This window comes from Schistocerca americana, chromosome 4 (assembly GCF_021461395.2).
Source record: "Schistocerca americana isolate TAMUIC-IGC-003095 chromosome 4, iqSchAmer2.1, whole genome shotgun sequence".
NCBI lineage: Eukaryota > Metazoa > Arthropoda > Insecta > Orthoptera > Acrididae > Schistocerca > Schistocerca americana.
Window position 1 is genome coordinate 199,304,761 of NC_060122.1, and position 9,883 is coordinate 199,314,643.

Sequence of the window (9,883 nt, forward strand, 5' to 3'; positions counted from 1 at the left end):
CTTTGAATGTGAAATACTACTTGCGACTGCTAACTGTGACTGAAATCGCAGTTAGATTCTGTAAAGTTGTTATTGTGATATCTGCGACTTCTCAGTCACTGTGATTTCTAACAGATACGCGATTTCCTGCCCACCACTACACTAGCGAGTGCATGAAGTGCCATAACAATCGACAATTACAAGGAAACGACACCTTATTTGACATATTTAGCTTCCTAAACCCTCAGGGAGGTACGAAGTAGTACATTACAGGGCACTTTAATTACGATTCTCTTGAGATGTACAGACATTTGCTGTGTAACGTCGTTTTCCTTTAATAATAAAAAATTGCTATTAAACACTAGAAAACCTGACCTTTTGCAGAAATACGTCTATATCTATCCAACGAAGCAGAGTTTTGTTCGCTACATTTTTAATCAAATCAGTGAATGGGGAACGTAGGAGACCTATATGGATTGTAATACCAACGTTATTTTACGCACCAAATATGCCATCACTCCTGTAGCTTAAGGTAAAACCACACAGACGTGATAATAAATCGTCAAATGCAATAAAACTGCTTCCCAACACAGAAGAAACCAATTTAACAATTGCTAAATTTGAGTCACGAATGGCAAGAATCTTAAACACATTCGCTTTTGAAGCAAAAGTAATCACATTTAGAAAAATATTAATTCATTAGGAAGCCGGCAGAAGCGTAAAAATGGGCGAATCATTAGACTACATAAAAATTTTTAAGTGTCTAGGACTGTTTTCTACATGTATTTCACGACAGGTCATGTCTCCTGCTAATATACTATCGCATGGAACGCAAACACATAATTATTCCGTTACTTAAGTAAAAAACATTATCCTTACGAACGTATGTAATTGCCTGCTTTCTCACCGCTTGGAGCGCTAGTGTCACTCCTACTGTCATATGGTAACAACCTTCACTGACAACACTGTGTGTCGTGACTGAAAGTATATACTGTGGAGTCGCACCCAGGTATTTGTATGAGTTGGCTGATTCCATCAGCGACTCACTGACATTATAGTCATAGGATACTGTGTTTTCCAGCTTTGTAAAGTTGCACAGTTTTACATTTCTGAACATTTAAAGCAAGTTGGGAGTCTTTGCACCACTTTGAAATCTTATCAAGATCTGACTGAATATTTATGCAGCTTCCAGACAGTACTTCATTGCAGATAAATGTATCACATGCAAAAGGTCTGAAGTTACTATTAATATTGTCTGCAAGATCATTAATATACAATATGAACAGTAAAAATCACAGCACATTCCCCGGGGGCACACCCGAAGTTACTTCCAAGATAACACGCTGCGTTCTCCTTACCAAAAAGCCCTCAATCCAGTTGCAAATTTCACTTGATACCCCATATGATAGTACTTCTGACACAAGCGTGTGTATCGTACTGAATCATATCCTTTTCGAAAATCAAAAAACAGTTTTGTAGATCAGTTCTACTACTCTTCTTGTAGAAAAGCGACCTATGCTTTTTTCCAAGAACTGTGCTCGGGTTTTTGTACGAGGGATCTACGATCGTTTGTAGGTAGAAGAAGGGCTAACTCAACTGCAAATTCAGTATAGAATCTGGCTGGGACTCCATCGGGCCCTGCAGCTTTCTTCAGTTTTAATGATTTCAGCTGTTTCCCATCACCACTGACACTTATTTTTATTAACTTATTTCATATGGCTTTAAATACAGCATCAGATTGCATCAGTAATACAGCATCAGATTACGTCTGGTACATTTTGAGATAAAAAGATGTATGTACAGTACATACTGATTATAAGATAAAATACTGATAACGACAAATGTATAAAGTATCAAGTCACATAGAGTAAAATAATAAGCAAAGTATAATTCCATAAGGTGACCACGCAGTTTGCATACTGTACCGCTCAAGGATGGATGTCCAGTCCTTTCAGCCGGGTGGTAGCTTCTGCCTTAAGCAAATGAAGGCGCTGGAAGGTGCCTTTGAATTTCCTGAAAGGGCATTCAGTGGCAATGTGCTGTAATGTCTGTCTGTTGTGTCCACAGTCGCAGTCAGGTCTATCAACCACTGACACTAATACTTTCAGTGGTACGAGGATTAAATTAGGGCAATTATCATGGGTTTTCCTTTGTAAAGGAACATTTGAAAATGGAATTAAGCATTTCAGCTTTTGCTTTGCTAACCTCAATTTAAGTTCCTGTCTCATTCAGAGGACTGGACACTAACTTTGATGCCACTAACAGCCTTTGCATATAACCAGAATGTACTTGTGTTTTGTGAAACATCATTTGATAATATTCTGTTATTGTAGTCATTGAAAGCATCATGCATTGCTCTCTTGACTGACAAACACATTTCATTCAGCATCTCTCTGTCTAAACTTTGTTTTGCACTTATTATGCAGCAATCTCTCTTTCTTTAGATGTTTCTTTATGAGGTGATTGTATACCACAGAGGTTCCCTCCTATTACGAACTCTTCTACTATGTACATATCTATCCAATGCATGGTCAACTATTCTTTTGAACTTGAGCCATAGCTCTTCTACATGCTCCTGCCCTGTCCTGAAAGTTTCAAGTTCCTCATTGGGATACGACGTACTGATTTTTTATCTAGTTTACTCAACATGTGTATCTTTTTGCTTGTTTTTGCTGTCCTTTGTACTTTGGTAATCACTGTTGCCACAACAGCATCATGGTCACTGATACCAGCTTCGATGTAGTCATCCTCAAAAATATCAACCTTATTTTTGGCAACAGACCCAATATATTTCCATCCCAAGTGGGGTACCAAACTGCTTGTTATAGGTGGTTTTCAGGTTTTCAGAGAAGCCATTTAGTAATATCAAACAATGGAAAATCCAGGATGGAATGTAACAATATTAGAGGTGGAAAGTTGCTACTCACCATATAGCAGAGATGCTGAGTCGCGATAGGCACAACAAAAAGATTCATACAATTATAGCTTTCAGCCACAGAGGCATTTGTCAGCAATAGACACACACACACACACACACACACACACACACACACACACACACACCTGCAGTCTCAGACAAGTGAAACCACACTGTGAACAGCAGCAACAGTGTATGATTGGAGTGGCGACTGGGTGGGGCTAACGAGAAGGCTGGGGCAGGGAGGAGTAGGGACAGTATGGTGGGGGTGGTGGATAGTGAAGTGCTGCAGTTTAGACGGAGGGCAGGAGAGAAGTTAGTGGAGGGGGGGGGGGGGGGGAGTAAGTAGCGGAAAGGAGAGAAATAAAAAGAAATGAAAAGACTAGGTGTGGTGGTGAAATGACGGCTGTGTAGTGCTGGAATGGGAACAGGGAGGGGTCTGGATGGGTGAGGACAGTGACAAACAAATGTTGAGGCCAGGAGGGTTATGGGAAAATAAAATGTATTGCAGGGTAAGTTCCCACCGGTGCAATTCAGAAAAGCTGGTGTTGGTGGGAAGGATCCATATGGCACAGGCTGTGAAACAGTCATTGAGATGAGGGATATCATGTTTGGCAGCGTGTTCAGCAACAGGGTGGTCCATTTGTTTCTTGGCCACAGTTTGTCAGTGGCCATTCATGCGGACAGACAGCTTGTTGGTTGTCATGCAGATAGGATTATAAGGCCGGGATCAGTTTTTAGATGGTGGACTGTGGTTCTTTTTGGGGATGTGCAATCAGTTTGCATGTTGAGGGATTTGGAGAACGATGGTGAGGCAAGGTTCAAGGTTAATTCTGGAAAGTTAACAGGGGGTGGTTTGGAAGCAGTGGGGGTGGATCACAGTTGGATAGAGTAGTGAACTGAGTTAGGCAAGGTTCAATATTGGTCTTTGGTTGAGTCTGATTGGTCTGGTTGGTGGCGAAAAAGTGTTTCCACTGTAGAGACTGGGAGAAGGTCGTTAACTATTCCTGCATGATTGAATTTGGGAGTGGGTCCTGTTAAACTTTACAGAATTTCTTAACCTCGAACCTTGCCTTACCATCATTTCCCAAATCCCTCAACACGCAAACTAACCTTACATCTGTAGAACGAACTGCAGTCCACCATCTAAAAACTGATCCCATCTTATAATGCAGACAAAGTCTCCACCACTGTTGTTTTGAACCGCAAGGATTATGTGGCGGAAGGACTCCATCAGAATTCAGATACTTACACCTACAAACCTTGCCACAGTGATGCCATTCCAGTAATCCAGTAGGATCTCCAGTCACTACTCAAATCCTTAGGCCCATCCCAGAACCTGTCCCCACAGTCCCTCTCTCTACTTACCCCCACCACTCCCCAAAGTGCCACCTTCTAAATGCTTCCTGAAGTCCATAAACCCAACCACCCAGGATGCCCCATTGTGGCCGGTTACTGTGCCCCCACTGAGAGAATCTCTGCTCTCATAGACCAACATCTTCAACCTATTACCCTATATAAAAAATGCCAACCATTTCCTCCAACGACTCTTCACAGTTCCTGTCCCTTTACTACATGGTGCCCTGCTCATCACTATTGATGCCATCTCCGTGTACAGTAACATTCATAATGCCCATGGCTTTACTGCTATCGAACACTACCTTTCCAGACGCCCTATGGATTCCAAGCCAACAACCTCCTTCCTAGTCGCCATGACCAACTATATCCTCACCCATAATTACTTCTCCTTTGAAGGCATTACCTACAAACAAAGCTGGATACGGCTATGGGCACCCACATGGCACCATCCTATGCCAACCTATTCATGAGCCATCTAGAAGAATACTTCCTAACAACCCAGAATCCTAAACCCCTCACCTGGTTCAGATTCATTGATGACATCTTTGCAATCTGGATTGAAGGTGAGGACACCGTATTCAGATTCCTCCAGAACCTCAACAACTTCTCTCCCATTTCCTTCACCTGGTCCTACTCAATCCAACAAGCCACCTTCCTAGATGTTGACCTCCACCTCAGACATGGCTACATCAGTACCTCCGTCCATATCAAACATACTAACCACCAGCAATACCTCCACTTTGATAGCTGCCACCCATTCCATACTAAGAAGTCCCTTCGGTACAGCCTAGTCACCCATGGTCATTGCATCTGCAGTGATGAGCAGTCCCTCTCAAAATATACCAAGGGTCTCACTGAAGCCTTCACTGACTGTAATTATCCTCCCAACATTGTACAGAAACAGATCTCCCGGGCTTTATCTTTCCAGTCTCTCATCACCTCCCAAAGTCCCACAGTCCGGCCACAGAGGAGCATTCCTCTCATAACTCAGTACCATCCAGGACTGGAGCAACTGAATTACGTTCTCCGCCAGGGTTTCAATTACCTCTCGTCGTGCCCTGGAATGAGAAATGTCCTGCCCACTACCCTTCCCACCCCTCCTACTGTGATATTCTGCCGCCCACCAAACCTACACAATACTCTCATCCATCCTTACACAACCCCTGCTCCCAATCCCTTACCTCCTGGCTCATACCCCTGTAATAGACCTAGATGAAAGACCTGACCCATACATCCTCCTACCACCACCTACTCCAGTCTGGTCACTAATATCACCTATCCCACCAAAGGCAGGGCTACCTGTGAAACCATTCATGTGATTAACAAACTAAGTTGCAATGACTGTGCTGCATTCCATGTAGGCATGACAACCAACAAGCTGTCTATACGCATGAAGGGCCACCGACAAACTGTGTCCAAGAAACAAGTGGAACACCCTGTTGCTGAACATGCTGCCAAACATGATATCCCTCATCTCAATGACTGCTTCTCAGCCTGTGCCATATGGATCCTTCCCACCAACATCAGCTTTTCTGAATTGCACAGGTGGGAACTTACCCTGCAATACATACTACATTCCCGTAACCCTCCTGGCCTCAACATTTGTTAGTCACTGTCCTCACCCATTCAGCCCCCTCCCTGTTCCCATTCCAGCACTACACAGCCTTCATTTAACCACCACACCCAGTCTTTTAATTTCTTTTCATTTCTCTCCTTTCCACTACTTACCCCCTCCCCACCTTCTCTCCTCCCATCCGTCTAAACTGCAGCACTTCACTGTCCGCTACCATCACCATATTATCCCTCCTCCGCCCTGCCCCAGCCTTCTCGTTACCCCCACCCAGTCGCCACTCCTATCATGCACTGGTGCTGCTGCTCGCAGTGTGGTTTCACTTGTCCGAGACTGCAGACATGTGTGCAAGTTGCATTTGTGTGAGTGTGTATGTGTGTCTACTGCTGACAAATGCCTCAATGGCCAAAAGCTATAATTGTGTAAATCTTTTTGTTGTTCCTATCATGACTCTGCATCTCCGTAGGATGTCTTATCAGACTCACCACTAACAAAACTGTAATTTTCGAAATTGATTAAGGGGTGATTAAAGTCTCCACTGATGATTACAGTATGATTGGGGGACTTACATACATTAAACAGGGAAATTGTAAATAACACCAAATTTCTGGGAGTTTGGATCCAAGATGACCTAAGATGGCAGAAATACACACAACACCTGTGTAGTAAATTAAATACCATTTATTGTACTATAAAAATTCTTGCCGGATTCACATGAATGCAAGTCATAAAAATGTGTAATATGCCCAAGCAGAATTGCTACTAAGATATGGTTTAATTTGCTGGGGAAATTCACCACCCAGCAAAGCTCTTTTATTGCACAAAAAAGAATTATAAGTGCCATGGTAGGCACAGCAGCTCGATCTTAATGCAAACCATTATTTAAAAAGCTTCATATTCTTCCATTACCATGTGTATGTATCCTAGAAACAATAATGTTTATAAGGAGTAGATGAAAATAACAAGATTGCTCCGAAAAAACCAAAACATCCATTCATACAACACAAGGAATAATCAAGATTTACATATGCAATTTTCACATACAACACTAAAACAAAAAGGACCCATGCAAGCAGGAAAAATACTGTACAACAAACTACCTAAAAAAATTAAGGCAATAACTGGCATGCATAAATTCAAAACTGCAGTGAGTGACTACTTGCTACAGAATTGCTACTATAGTGATGATGAATTTTTGTCTACATTGTAAATATGTGAAAAATTTAAATAGTTTATACAATTAAGGCCAAAATAAGAAATTTGTACATGTAGATTTATTTGTGTATTATACATGGTCTATTACATATATGTGAGTGTCTGTATAAACAAGGCCCAAAGTAAGAAATGTGTATGTGTAAAATTTATTTGTGTATTTGTGAAATGTTATTTCCATATGTTAGACTTATATTGCTATATACATTTTTTCTGTTAAACTTTATTGCAAACTATTTGACTTGTCCTATATCATTATGTACCCCTGTACAATGTATGATTCACAGGACCAATAAATATACAATACAATACAAGTGAAGTGAGGTTTCCTCTGAAGTTTTCAGTTACATCAGGAGATGAATCTGGTGGGCAATAGAAGGATCCAGTTGTCATTTTATACCTACCCATGATACTGAGCCTTGCCCAAACTATCTTACATGCAGCTTCTATTTCTATGGATTTGAGTTTGTCTACTGCGACAACTACACCACCTCCATTTCCCAGTTGCCTTTCCTTTCGATATACACTTAAATTTACCCAAAAAGTTCCACTGCTTTCAGTTTCAGGTTTCAGCCAGCTTTCTGTGCCTAGTATTAAGTTCCCCATTTCATGGAAAATGGAAATTAAGTCCCACGCTTCTTGACAGAGCGTAGGGGAACAATGCAGGAGACCTGCGCCGCCTAATGGAGGTTGTTTGTCATTGCCTTCCTCGGACCATAATGGGGATGAATGATGATGAAGACGACACAACACCCAATCATCTCAGGGCAGGTGAAAATCCCTGACCCTGCAGGGAATCAAACCCAAGACCCCAAGCTTGGGAAGCGAGAACACTACCGTGAGACCATGAGCTGTGGACGTAAGTCCTTCAAACTCTGGCACTTCGTTGCAAATCGTTTGGCAGTTTACAAATAGGATTTTAATACTCTCACCCATGGGAAGCACTTCTTTCAATTTTACACTGTTACTTCTGGGTTTCCTACCTTAATCATTATCTGGATTGGATAAAAATTCGCCTAATCTAAAAAAAAAAAAAAAAAGAAACATTGTTTGCACCCCACACACAGTCAGCTAACTCAGTAGCCCCTCTGGAGTGTAGTACACGTCTGATCCATTTAGGGGGACCATATAGTTCTCTATCCTATGGTGCAAGTCCAAAAAGTCACAGCCTGGCTTGTCACAGAACCTTCGAAGTCTCTGGTACAGTCCTTCCGCTCGACACAGAACCAAAGAGCTGCAATCAGGTCTGGGGACAATGCTGCAGCTTATGAGCTTCATTGAAACTCCAAGTGCAAGGCTGGTCTTCTCAATCTTCTCTTCCAGTCCCCAGAATGACCTCAGATCCCAGACAACAAGCATCATTTGTGCCAACGTGTGCTACAATCTGCAGTTGGTTGCAACCTGTTCCCTCCTGTCAGACTAGCCTCTTCAGCATGTTGAAAGAGGCACCCAGGCACACATACACTGAGTGCACCTAGTGTCCTTTACTGCCTCTTTCTGCCATTCCACTATAAGGTACCATCATTCACTGTATGTTTGAATGTGGTGATTAATAGACCCCTACCTTTCTGCGTTTGCCTCCACTTGACACTGGACGAAACAGGTTTCCCCAAATCATGTGAAGTTAGTCCCACTGGCTCAGTTTCACCTTCAGTGCAAGACAACATCTCAAACTTGTTGATTGGGGGATCAGTGCAATATCCTGACTCCTCCCTTGTCCCCGTCCACCTTGACCCCCCCCCCCCCCCCCCTGCAGGTCTGGGGATTGGAATCGGCCTGAGGTATTCCGGCCTGTCGTAAGAGGCGACTAAAAGGAGTCTCACATGTTTCGGCCTTTATGTGATGGTCCTCTGTACGGTTTGACCTCCATTTTTCAAAATTTTCCCGAAGAGTGAGCCCATTGGGGAGGGGCGCCTTACATGGTGCATACTGTCCATCATGCACTGAGACCTCTCACATCCTTCATCGACATGGATCTGCACTTCCACTCATTCTCTAGCTGTTGGGTGAAGTCACCCTCCTAGGTGTGTTTTCTTCTATCCCCTGTGCAGTATCACTTTCTGCACTGATGACGATAATGGACTTCTTAGTTTGTCTGTGCCTGATATCCAGCACAGTAGCCAGTCCATTGTGGTGGGGCTGCCATGTACCCTGTTGGTTGTAGCCCCCTGACCACCCAGGAATCACTCTGCTGATGCCTGCACTGTACACTCCCCACATATGTCAAGGAGTAGATGCCCATCACCCTGGGGCATTGGGACTCCCGGAAATGGCATTCCTGCCAGGTGGCCTTTGTTGTGGCTGGGTGGCACCCGTGGGGAGAGCCCCTGGTTGGAGTGGGTGGCATCAGGGCGGATGACACACCATGAAGTGTAGTATATGTGGTGTCACCGCCAGACACCACACTTGCTAGGTGGTAGCCTTTAAATCGGCCGTGGTCCGTTAGTATACGTCGGACCAGTATGTCGCCACTATCAGTGATTACAGACCGAGCGCCGCCACACGGCAGGTCTAGAGACACTTCCTAGCACTCGCCCAAGTTGTACAGCCGACTTTGCTAGCGATGGTTCACTGACAAATTACGCTCTCATTTGCCGAGACGATAGTTAGCATAGCCTTCAGCTACGTCATTTGCTACGACCTAGCAAGGCGCCATTACCAGTTACTATTGATGCTGTAAAACATGTACCGTCAAGAGCGATGTTCACCAATTATGGATTAAAGTTAAGTATTCCAGAAGCTACGTACGTTTTTTACTAGTCTCATTTCCGTGTCCTGTTCCAGACCTCACGCCAGCCTGCGTGAGCTTAAACGCGTGCCTTTCGGCTTCCTCCTAGTGGATTGGC